General features: G+C 42.3%; 1 protein-coding gene across 1 annotated transcript in view; it reads right to left on the bottom strand.

The window, feature by feature from the left end:
* The window catches only part of FHOD3 (formin homology 2 domain containing 3), a 421374-nt gene that overhangs the window by 122860 nt on the left and 285649 nt on the right, over nt 1-12865 (bottom strand).

Here is a 12865-nt window from a genome sequence, read left to right on the forward strand (position 1 = left end):
AATGCCAAGTGCAGCCCCAGGCTGAGGTTTCAAGATGGCAGCCTCCAGAGGTGAAAACAGCTCTGCCCTGGGTCTGGCTTGGCTCCATCCTGAGACCCCAGGGCTCTCTTATCTCACCCATAAAACAAAGTGGAACAGCAAAATGGGAGCCTCCAACTCTGGTAGTCTGTGATAGCCGAAGAAACAAAATTGTGTGGACATTAGACAAGTGCTTTCAGTTCCAGAAATTGTATAGTCACTAGTCTTTGTGGTGTCTAGTCAAGCTCACTTTTAAGTATTTCAAATAATGGCACTTCTTACACACATTCTGTCTTATGTTTTTTACAAACAGGAAGGGGAGGATACCAAAGAATGAAAACTTCCTAGTTAGAAATGAAAGAGACATAATACATGAGTCTTCAAGAAGCAGATACCAAATGTAACCCACCACGAGGAAGCCAAATGTGTTTCAGAGTTTTAGTGTGCAGTAACATGTTTCCAACTCATGATTCTGTTTGATTCTAAAACTCTAATTGCCTTTTCACATGCTTTAGACTTTAATATACCAGAATCAACCCTTAATATGGTAATAAAGTACAGATGATTGAAATCTAGAGACAAACCCCAAATCTTCTATTTCAGCCAGGGTTCTTCCCAACCACCTCATTTTCTACCCCCTCCAGTTATGCCCCAATTTACCAATAGCAACCACAAGGACTTGTTTGGGTAGCATTTATTTTCTTACTTCATCAGCCATCTGCTGGTGGAGATGCCAGTGAAGAATAAATTGCATTCAATGGAGATAATAGGAAGAGAAAAAAGAGCAGCAAAGGGCCAGAATTATCTACAGAGATCATCACCTAAGGAGTTGGATGCATGTCACAAGTCCACATTTCCCCCTACACACTCACACAGTGCCCACAGTATCTCAATGAGTTTGTGGCTCAGCCTGATCTGAGCTCACCCAGGAGGGTAGTTCTGGGAGATCCAGCAGTGAAGGCTACAGACTTTTTCTCCGCTGTGTCTCAAACTCTCCATGCCTCTCTACAGCCAATAGCAACCTCCAGCCTAGCGATCCTCACTCTTGTGATACATTATTTGAAAATGTGAATGCTTAGGCTCTCCCTTCAGAAATCGTGTTCAACTATTTTGGGGTATGAACTGAGCATGGGTAACTTCAGATGCTCCACAGGGTTGAGAACCACTATCCTAGTCCAAGCTACTAGTGTTTTTCAGTAGTTTTCATCAATAGCAACTACCCAGTGTACCTGTTTCCACCTTTCTTCACCTCTAATCCAATCCCCACCAGGTAGACTGGCATCTATTCAGTGTGCACAGCTGAGCCCTTGCATGCCAAATAACAACCAGCCTCTGTGGTATGGTTTCCAAGATTCTGCATGGTTTGAATTCTTACTGTACAACCTCGTTTTGTTTGTGCTACCTCTTTGTCCCCATCCACATTCTATAACTTTGTCTCTTAAGACATCTATTAGTTACCCAGGTACATCGTGTTCTTTCCTCCCTTTGCCATTGAACATGGCATTCCTTTGGCCCAGGGAGCTCTTCTCATCCTTCAGGATTCAGCCCAAATGCCTGAGAAGGCTTCTTGGACACCCCCATCCCACTACTCTCTTTTGTAAAGAATCTTTTAAAATATTTAATGAAAGGAATCCATACTCTCTTTGAAAAAGTATGATATTACTGATAAAAAATTAAGTCCCCTTTAACCAGAAGTAACTACTCATAAATTTGGTGGATTCATTTCCAGATTTTAAAAAATGACATTATTCTTCAGTCTTTTTATACAGCAGTAGACGTGATAAGTATGCTGGTAATTCGGATATGGTGCATTTCTTAACACCTCTGGTTGCATTTCATCATATAGCTATTCCATGTTTTATTTACCTAGCCATGCCTCAATTCTTTGCTGTTATAAGTGATATTGTAATGACAATCCCAGAAAGTGTCTTTGTGCACTTCTGCAAGTTCTCCTCAGGACATATCTTTAAATCCATGATACTCTCTACTACACAGGTCCGTTTGCTTCGTTCAAAAGCCCTTTTCCAAAGCTTCATGTTTACTTACTAAAATATTTATGCATGCACTGTCTTATGAGGCTGGAAGCTTCATAAGGGTCATGTTTACAACTGTATCCTATTAACCAAGAATATGGGAGGTATGAGAAAATGCAAGCTGAATGAATAATGAATAAATGAATATTATTTTGCTCTCCTTTAGCTCAGGAGCTGGCATTTCAAAGTTCATAAAATACTAATACTGACCAAGAAGTCTAGCAAGGTAAGGTTACTGTGAAATAACAAGCCCAGTATCAGAGTTTCTCTTCTAGAGATTTGCTGGCTCGCTAATTTATTTATAGACATGGACTATTGTGGATGTGGACCCAAGTCCCAGACATGTTTCAACGAATACAAAGGCACTTCATTCTTGCTTCATGATCCCCTCCGCCATGTCCTGATCAAAATTATTTACACTTTGAATTCAAAGGCAATTTTACAAAGCTTGTTATAGGTGAAAAAACGTAAACAAAGAAAAAGATCTTCTAAATCCAGTTAAGTATTTGCTTCATTTTGGAAGAACTGCCATTGGCATGCTGCCATGATACCCTCCACCCCACTCAGCCAGTTCTGTATCAAGACATCTAGGAGAGAAATGCCTGCACGCAGCAGGCCCTGACCAGCCACTTCCTTGTGGGGGCTCATCTCTAGTCAATTTTTAATCTCATATTTATAAAACCAGAACCACATGGCTGGAAAAATGAAACCTCAGGAATGAAATTATTTCTCTGGGGCAATGTGAATACCGTAATTGAGTATTTCTGAGGTGTGATATAATTGTCTCTGAATTCCTGAGTTATCGTGTCTTCAAAAAGCATGTTCTATCAGGATGATAGAAAGACATTTAGGTTGCAGATACCTGTCCCAAATGTGCTCAGGCTTCCTTGCTTTCTGCAGGGCAAGGGGCATGCTTCTCTCTTCCTTGCATGACTCTGCCTCCCAGGGATATCTCCAGGAAAAACAGTCTCTGCTGGGAAGGCTGCAGTCACCCATTTATTTTAGTTATTTAACAAACTCTGTGCCAGGCGCTCTCACACTAAGCACTCTACATGGGTCACTCCTTTCATCCTCACAGGAAATGCGGAGGTAAGTACTATTATGATCCCATTGACAGATGAGGAGCTGAAGCACAGAGAGGTTAAGGAATTCTCCCAGAATCACATAGCTAGTAAGCCTGGATTTGAACCCAGGTTACCCAACTCTAGCATCCAAGCTCCTAACTACTAAGCTCTGCTTCTTCTGCTGTGATCATTTCTTTGTGGCTGGATAAAACAAATATGCAAAGCCTCCTCTACTTAAGGACTAGAAGAAAACATTAATCTTTCCTTCTTTCAGATTCTTTCCTGAATAACAATATCTCTTCTTACTGTATTCAGGTGTATAGGGAGTCTATCAACTTTCACCCCCTCCGTATCCCCCCAAGACCCCATTCCACTAGGAGAATTGATGACACCTTGATACAGGGCACTACGAGACGTACTTGGACCATGACTATAGCCCATGCTAATTCTGATCGGTTTCTAAAGTGAAAACATTACCTCACTTAGAAATAAATATTTTTTCAACATGAATTTGATGTTTCTATGATCACTGTCAGTTTGCTGAGCACCTGGTATGAGACAACAATGACGTTAGGCCAGAGTTCTCTTTCTGTGGTTCTGTCCACTTCAATTTCCAAAGCCTATTCCCTTGCAAAATGCTTCACCAGCGTCGCCTCTGCCCAGTCGTTTTTTCTGCCATGTCATATTTGGCCTTTTCAGTCTACCTTTTCAGAGACTTATTTCCCTGTTTATTCAACCTTCATCAGTGAAGACTTACTACCAGGCTCCCTCTACAGACTCCTGTTAAGCAAAGACAAACTCATTCTTCTGTGACTGGATTCATTCATTTCAGCTTAGTAATCATGAGAAAGCCCCTGCTCCATTTCCAAAGGGATCTTGGGAATTTCATGGGATGTAAAGAGAGATGCCTACTCTCCAGAAGGACCACTGACACCCACACCCATAGCTGCACAAACTGCCAAGAAAAATCAAGCTCTACCAGGAAGGCCTGTGAGCATTCAGAACACAAATGAGAAGGTGCGTGTTACAGGAAATGCGGGAACTGCACATGTCAGGAGTAAACAGGCTTGACACTGACAGCAGAAAATTCCCAACACTAGTAAAAGATTTAACTGGAAACAAGAACCTTTCCTTCTCTTTGAAGCTTGCTCACCAACACTCCCATAGTAAACGGCTTTGCCTCTTCCTGAAACATCACATCCAGTCAGGCCACGCTAGCTGGAGAAACATTCACACTTGAGGACAACTGATGTCAAGGTTCATTGACTTGGAAAATAAGTGAATTTTTTTTCAGTATTTTAAGAGATGATGATTCTACACTTTCCTTTCCAGGGCTTCATTCCTTTTCCTCTTTGCTCACTCAGTTTGTTTTCCTTGGGTTATGGCATCGAAGCCTAGACCTCAACCTTGACTTATATGTATCTGAGTTCCAGAAGTTCCTGTCCAACTGACCACAGCCACCTCAAACAATGCCCAAAGCTTACCGAGTGGCCCCATGACCCTGGGCTAATGGCTGCATGGGAATCACGACAGAATCCTTCCTTGTTCTCATCAGACAATCTAGGCATCATCCTACAAACGATGTCATACATCTCATCACCTCCCCCTACTTGTTATTTCTCCCTGCTGCTCTCTCCACCTCTCCCTGGACTGTTGTAATAGCCCTCACCAGCCTTCCTGTTTGCAATCTGCTCTCTTCCAATGCATTCTCCACGTTACTGAGTGGTCTTGCTGAAACACAACCATGACCTTGCTCCTTCATTTAAAATTCATCAGTAGCTCTGTTAAGGATAAAATTTTGCCATTCTCTTCAAAATTTAGAAAAATCCTCACATTCAATTCAGCGAAGTCCAAACCCCCAAGAAATATGAAATCTGGGTGCAGTGAATCTTTGAGAAACCAGGAATCCTGCCCCAGAATTCAGAAGGGGCATTGCAAAGTGAATTCTTCCTCATGCATCAATGCCTCTTTCTTGGTGTAGGTTTTCCCAGTTCCAAGCTCACTCCCCTTTGCCCTCCAGCTCTCTCCTCTCCTGTCCACTCTTCCTTATTCAATAATCAGGAAATGAGAAAGAGCCTCTTGGACACTAACCAGTAAATCTGAATCTCTGGCTGTATTCCAATCATATCTTCCTCAGTATGTCACATCCCTTGTGAGTGAATCCCATTTACAATGTATCATTTACCATCAGCTAACTCTTCCCAAGTAGCTACTTGCCACTCATGGTACCAGTGGTTGTTAATCTGGTGTTGTGCAATCCTCTAGCGTGTTTATGCCCGTGCACAGACTCCTCTCCAGGTCATGTCCATATTCATTTTAACAATTACCTTCTTTAATAGAACAATATCCAAGAAAGCTCCAGGGCATGGAGTGACTAAACTAATAACAACACCGAGCTGAGAAGCACACATCTGGGCTGTCTCTCTTAACTCCCCACCCGCAACCCTATTAAAGAGGCACCATCATCCTGAGTTTACAGTGGAGAAGACTAGGCCAAGCCTAGCAAAGCAGCAGGGATTGTGGCTGTGAAGACCATGCCTGTGCTCTCAATGACCTTAGCTGCTGTACTGCATTCGGCCAAACCTTCCTCCAGGAGCTAGGACTGAGTGGGTCTCATGAGTTGTAGGTTTTGTAGGTGGACACCAACTACATGAACATCAACTAGTCTCGTAATATGTTTTTTTTGCTTGCGAATCCATTACCCATTGCCAACTATTTCCAAGAAAGTAAGAGCTAGGGAGTCTCTCTGTTTCTGGTTTAGACCCTGCAGCTAACCGGTGAGTGAATTCTGCGACCTCTGGCAATGAAGTCCTGTGGACAAGGCATGAAACAAACCAAAGAGCAATGCTCTGCCCTGGAACTCAGCATCCAAACTTGCCTTCTTCCTGTCAAAATACAGGAAGATGAGCTTACCACCCTGCACAGTTTCATAATTAGGCTGGCACATTTGCCCACTAGTTCTTGTGGCTGGTGGAGAGGTGCCAACTGCCTTTCCTGCTACTGCAGAAAAAAAGAAACCACCATCTTCTCCACTTGTCTCCCTCCAGCTCCCACCCCAGAGGCTCGACTCCAAGGCTTGGCTCCCCTCTTCCCATCACCTACTGGCACTTACTGGTGTGCACCAGGTATGAGCCCCCAAAAGGTGTAGACAAGTTAGCCTCTGATAACTGATACCTAACTGTGGTTTCATCTCATTGGAGAGGACGCTACCACCTTCTTCATGAGTTCCAATATGTGTAAAATTGCTTAGCTCAACAGCCAGCACAAAGTTAAGTGCTCCATAAATGCTGGCTCCTACTCTCACTACAGCCCCTACTGCTTACCTCTGAGATAGTGAAGGAAGAATTACAAAGCATTCTCCCAGGATGACACAGAAAGGCTGCAGTTTGAAAGAGGGCACACTGTTCTGAGTATAGCACCTAAAAGCTACATGGGAAAAGACTCATAAATTGGACAATATAACAATATATTTTATGCATATATCGAGAGACACCATAAATTAAAAGATTATTTGAGAGACAGGGAGAAAATATCTGTGACATGGTTGTCAAAAAGTTAATATTTATAAAGAGTAAAAAGAATACTTACGTTTTCTTTGCTTTTATATATGAAAAATTCCATGTTAAAAACAAAGAGTAGCTATTCATCAATTACAAAGGACAAACTATTCAGGAGACAAATGAACAAAGAATATAAACAGGCAATACTAAGAAAAGGAAAGGTCAATAAAGCAATGAAAGACGAACGACCTCAGGAGTAATAAAAAATGCAAATTAAAATGCTGAGGCACATTTCATTTTTCAGAATTACAAAACTTCTGAAAAACTCTTCCCATTCAATGCTGGTGATGGTGTGGGGAAATAGTCAATCATGTATTGATGGTAGGACAGCAAACTAGTGTAGCCTTTTTAGAGAACAATGTGATGATATCAATATTTGAAATGTCAATGTCCTTTGATCTAGAATTCTACTTCTAAGAGTCTCTCCTAAAAGAATGCTAGTATATATGTACAAATGTGTATGTGTGTGTTCATTACAGCAAGTGTGGTAGTAGGAAAAAACTGGAATGAAGACATAGCAAAATTAATGCAGATACTTCCATAAAATGGAACACTAAGCAATAATTTTTTCAAATCTAGAACTAGTAATATAGAAAAACGACAACATGCATTTACTAATTACTAATTGCCTGGTACCCAGTATACTTGTTTGATATCTAGAGAATCACAGAGAAGGGTAGTTTAATAAAATGGTGTAAGGCAGGGACTCTGGAGCCAGACCATCTGCACTCTAAAACAAGCTCCAGCTCCATCATATACTAGCTGTGGGACTCTGGACAAGTTGTTTCAACTCCCTGTGCCTCAGTTTCTCTTTCTGTCACATGAAGATAATAATAGTACCCACTTTGTGGGGGAATAATGCAAAATGAAGTTAGCACACTGAAGCTCTTAGCATAATGCCTGGCAGACATTCAAGTGCTCAGTAAAGGTTAGCTGTTGTCACAGCTGTTACTGTTGCTACCTTCATCTATGGACCATATGATCCGACTATTCTCCATTTTACATCACATAGTTGGTACCACATATTTAAGCCCTATATCATTTTTATTTGAAAACATAAAAAGTTGTTATTTATCTGGTGCCCATTCTGTGCCAGGGGCCATATCTAAATTGACACATGTCTATTAGTGGTGGACCCGAGCACCCCCTCCATTGCTTCATTCGGCACCTCATTCTACATTCTGTGCTGCAGCACGACCCAAAGGCCGTGCAGGTGAGGATGTGCACAGACCAAGTGCTCTTCTGCTCCCTCGGAGCCACGGCCTATTCCCCACTAGCAGGTGCAGACTTAGCTTCTGATATTGGTGTCCATACTCCATCCCCAGCTGGGGCCAGGCCACATCTTCTCTCTGCTGCTTGAGGGTCAAGTATGTCTGTGTCAAACTACTATGTCCAGTTCCTTCCAAATGCAAGTTTGAGGCCTGGCCACAACCCTTGACTCCCCCATTAGCCTATTTACTTCCGTATCACGTTCAAATTATTAGCATTCATACTTCTGTGTAACATATGTTAAGACTTTTTTCCTTATTTTTATCTCAAGTCTAACTTACAGGAAAAAGTAACAATTCTTGAATTTAACACTGTTACTCCTTCCCCACGAGCTGATGATACCACTAGCTGGGAGGAGGGTGTCCATTGCTCTTTCTCAATGCTGAGCCCTCATGTCCACTTGAACATCTGTGAATACTGGGTGGACAGAGGTGGCTCCAGTTAGCTTATCCCCTGCATTCCTATTCCTCCAAACAGGTTCCTGAGCCTGGCGACAGAATAGCATACCTTCTGTTATAGAACGAAAGCTATATTATGCCATTTTGTTTTATGCTGGTGTCATATTCCATTGCCAGTTTTGGAGATGTGATGAATATGAAACTTATTAGAATTGGTTATGCTGGGCTTCTTGGTTACTGAGAAAAGCACGAGAAAACCCTCCCAAAGAGGGTTCGACATATTCCCTGAGAATTTGAAGCATAAAATTTTGCTAAATGGAATTAAAACAAAAACAAAAAGACCTCCTGTACTACCGACATAGTAGTCCAGAAATTTGAGAACTATATTCTCTGAATAAAAGTAAATTTTGACCTATAAACATAAGCATTAAAGTTGGTCCACAGAGTTCTATGAGCTGCCCCTCTTCCAATAGCCAAAACACTTCCTACCCTGGCATTATCCTAAGAAAGAGGTGGAAACTATAATAATTACCTGCCTTGCCCTAAGACAGGGCTTCCCAGATTCAGCACCATTGACATTTAAGAACAGATAATCCTTTGTTTGGGGGGCCTGTCCTGTGGATTGTAGAATGTTTAGCAGCATCTGTGGACTCTACCCACCAGAAGCCAATAGCACTCCCTGCCCCAGTTATGACAACCAAAAATGTGTTGAGACATTGCCAGATGTCCCTCAGTGGACAAAATTATCTCTGGTTCAGAACCACTGCCTTACAGGACCTCTGGGATGGATCCCAGCCTCTTTCCACCTCCCCAAGCAGACCATCTTTTCCCAGACTCTTACCCAGACCCCCTTTCTTCCAACTGGCTCTGTATGTCCCCTTGCCTGACCCATCTCCTGCCTTCTGCAGTCCCCAACCCCAATCCTCCACTATGCTGTGGGAACTCATGAGCAAACAGCAGCAAACTCCCCTATAGCCTTGATCTCTTCATGGAATATTCCTTGCTCTAATCTTGAACTTAAGGATGTTGTTCCCTACAGCCCTCTCACAAGGCATGATGGATTCATCTCTCAGACCCCACATACTCCTCTTTGCCAACTCCAGACCATTTTCTTCCCAACTTCCCTTAAGCCCCTTTGGACGAGGGTTGGCAAACTATAGCCTATAGGCCAAATCTGGCCTGCCCAACCTGCTTTTATACAGTATTCAGCTAAGAATGGTTTTCACATTTTTAAATGGTTGGGAAAAAATTCAAAAGAATATTTTATGACATGTAAAATTCCAATCTCAGTGTCCATAAATAGTTTCACTGGAATGCAGTCATGCTCATTCGTTTACCTGTTGACTATGGCTGCTTTTAAGCTACAAAAGCAGAATTCAGCTGAGTAGTTGCAACAGACACTGGCCTGCAAAGTTGAGCATATTTACTATCTGGCTCTTGAAAGAGGAAGTTTCCAACTCTTGCCTTTGAGGCACGTGGCAGTAGTCTGTACCATCCACTCCCAAGCAGTTGTCATCATCTACTACCTGCCAGGTCACTCTTCCATGTGTATTAAAATATACACATGACTGAAAGCCGGATGGCACAACTGCTAACATCAGTTGACTGAATGAAGTCCAAAATTACCTCTATAGGTTGGAATGTTGTGTGGGAATCAACAGGATGAAATGTAAAGTTCATATATTAAGTTGCATACAATGTTCGCTATCAGAAAGACTGAAATGCAGAGCAGGAAGAAGATCTTCTGTGTACTGACAGGAAAGAATCTGAATGAATAGGAAAACAGTATGGGGAAATTTTATCCATATCATGGAATGCTAAGCAATAATAGAGCTATAACATTACGGAGCAAATTTAAGTCAGATGACTTTCCTAACAAGCAGAAAAATTCAAGGATAGAAGATGTTGCCTCAGGAAGGACAGTGCCTGAGCCTGGAAGTGCACAGGAAGGGCTCCTGCTGGCTAGACAACCCTGAAGACCCTTCAGTCCTGAGATTATATACTATCACGATTTAAACCAGGTTCTTTTGCTAATTAAATGCTAAAAATATAATTTTCTTGGTAAAAAATGGAAATGCCAACATTTTCCTTCCATCCAATCAAATCTGTAAATTTGAGTGCAAAGATGAAGCATACAATCACAAAAGATACTTTTAGGTGACAAATGACCAGTAATACCTTATTTGGTAAATGCTTGGTGTGTTCTATTTCTTCAGAAACCAAAGCAAAGCAATATGAGTTTAGAGTCTTATCAGTCCTGAGAATTAAAGCACATAGCCTAGCAGGCCTCCGTCTGTAAGACTTGGAGATTTTTCTCCTTTCAGCTCTCTGAATTTTTATGTTTACCTCAATAGAAATACATCTACATGGTATATAAATCAAATTCCCTCTATAAAAAGTCAGAAGTACATATCTCACACAGTGACTACGTGTAGGAATGGTTGGTTGGGAAGTGGTTTTGTTTGATTTGGACATTGAAAAGCAAAGGCCAAAGGCTTGAATTTGACCCATGGTTTAGCCCCCTAGTCCTGCGATTCATCCCAAGGTACCGACCCCCTGATTGTTTTCTCACTTATAAAGTGAAGATAATGACACGTGTCCTGCTTGGATCCTATAGGGGCCCATTGTAAGAATTAAATGATGTAATGATCAAATGACATAAAAGGACTATCTGAGTGCAGAGTGCCATATACATTTTAGGACATCGTGAATCTCTTTCTAGCTTCTAACGTATTTCTACCCTCTTTTCAAAAGTATTGGTATTAGTTGGGTCACAGAGTTATAAAATCCAGCCTAAAATTCCTCCTGTGTGGCGTAGGCAGGCACGTTGCTACAAGTTAGCAGTAAGTCGGGCCAGAACGTCCAGGTAGATGAAGAGTAATCTAGGTCAGGCATGCTTCTGTGTCCTTCAAGGTCTACAGGGAATCAAACAAAATGAACTACTTGACTCTAAGGTAATGTTTGGAGGCACAGATGCTGAGCAGGTGACTAAGCTATGCATGCAGAGAGCATTTCCAATTTTGCTTCTCGTCACCCTTTCCCTCTATCCCACTCCCGCCTCTGCCAAAATTCACTGTTGTTTGGAGCCATCAGGCAAAATCCCTCCCACAGGCCTCATGGATGAAGCCACTTTATAACCATCAACCTGTAAAACCTTATCTGCCTTTACAAGCTGGAAAGTGCATTTTTCTCAAATAAATGCTTTAAAATTTACATCAAAGTAATAATGCCAGTAAAATGGAAAAAAAAATGGCCCTGTTTGAAAAGACTGAGACAGCAGCATTCAGAGCAGGATCTATGGCCTCCCTGTCCCAGATCCCACCAAGCCTAGTGCCTCGACACTGTGAACCGTGCCCAGGATGGTCCACTCCACTGTTATCTTTGCCAACATGTTACCTGAACTTACAGCATAGGGACCCTTGAAAAGTGTAACAGCAAGAAATACAACAAGAACGAACGTGATACAAGTCAGACAGAGCAAAAGATCACCAAGTGCTGCTGGCAAGGTCTCCTAACTCCTACCCTCAGCGTCTTTCATGGTTTTAAATATAGATTTTTCAGCCCCTTGTATACACTTTCCTCAACTCTCTCCATGTTAATTTCTCAAGCAGTAGCTAGAAGCAGTGCTAGAGAGAGCTTCAAGGACCCTTTGAGCACTGCCTGAGTCTCGAAGATCTTAGATCACAAAGGACAATGCTCATGGTAGATGTTCTCATTCCTCAACCTGTTTAGAAGTTTTGGTTTTCTTTTCACAAAAATAGAGCTTGTTGTACACAGACTCTAATAAACAGAAAAAACCTGAAGAGGGAGGCCTATGCGGTAAAGAAGAATGTCAACACGGACCGTGCCTAGCACATCACTCTCAGAACAATGCCGTCCTCCCTCTTTCTGCAAAAGGAGGTACCCAAAGGCATGGGCTGGCTCGTAGTCCAGGGATTCCATGAGTGCCAGACTTCTTGGGACACTTCTCAGTACCGGTGGGGGTGAGCAGTCCATTAGGGATAAAGAGGAAGGGACATATCTTGATCACTCTCTTAAGGTCATCCAACTAACTCCGAGGTACGTTCTTCTTCGCCATGCAGTCTCCCAATCTACATTTGCCTCCCAGGTAGATCTGCATGATGGAGGAAAACTCTCCAGCCAAACGATGTGAGCAAGGCTTCCACCCTGCTGGCAGCAGGAAGTGGTGCACCGGCAACTGGTTTATCCCTCAGCCCCTGTGGACCTGGTTGGCATGGACTAGTCCACAGAGCCCCTTCATCCTAGTGAATGGACAGCATCCACTTGGGAAGACAGAACTGGATTCAGACCCCTGAGCAGCCTGGCCATTCTTTCACTGCATCTGTGTTTTATGGAACTACTTCTGAGTTCCCACGGATTTTGTCAAACTTTATATTTTGAATATATATAATTCCTCAGGGGACTGTCGATCTATTTTTTCCTATCTACCTCCCTCAGTCTTACTTTCTTCCAGCCCAGATGTGAGGTTCATAAGAATAGAGATCATTCCTATATATATATAT

The sequence above is a fragment of the Pteropus alecto genome, unplaced genomic scaffold, assembly GCF_000325575.1.
Source record: "Pteropus alecto unplaced genomic scaffold, ASM32557v1 scaffold146, whole genome shotgun sequence".
NCBI classification, from domain to species: Eukaryota; Metazoa; Chordata; class Mammalia; order Chiroptera; family Pteropodidae; genus Pteropus; species Pteropus alecto.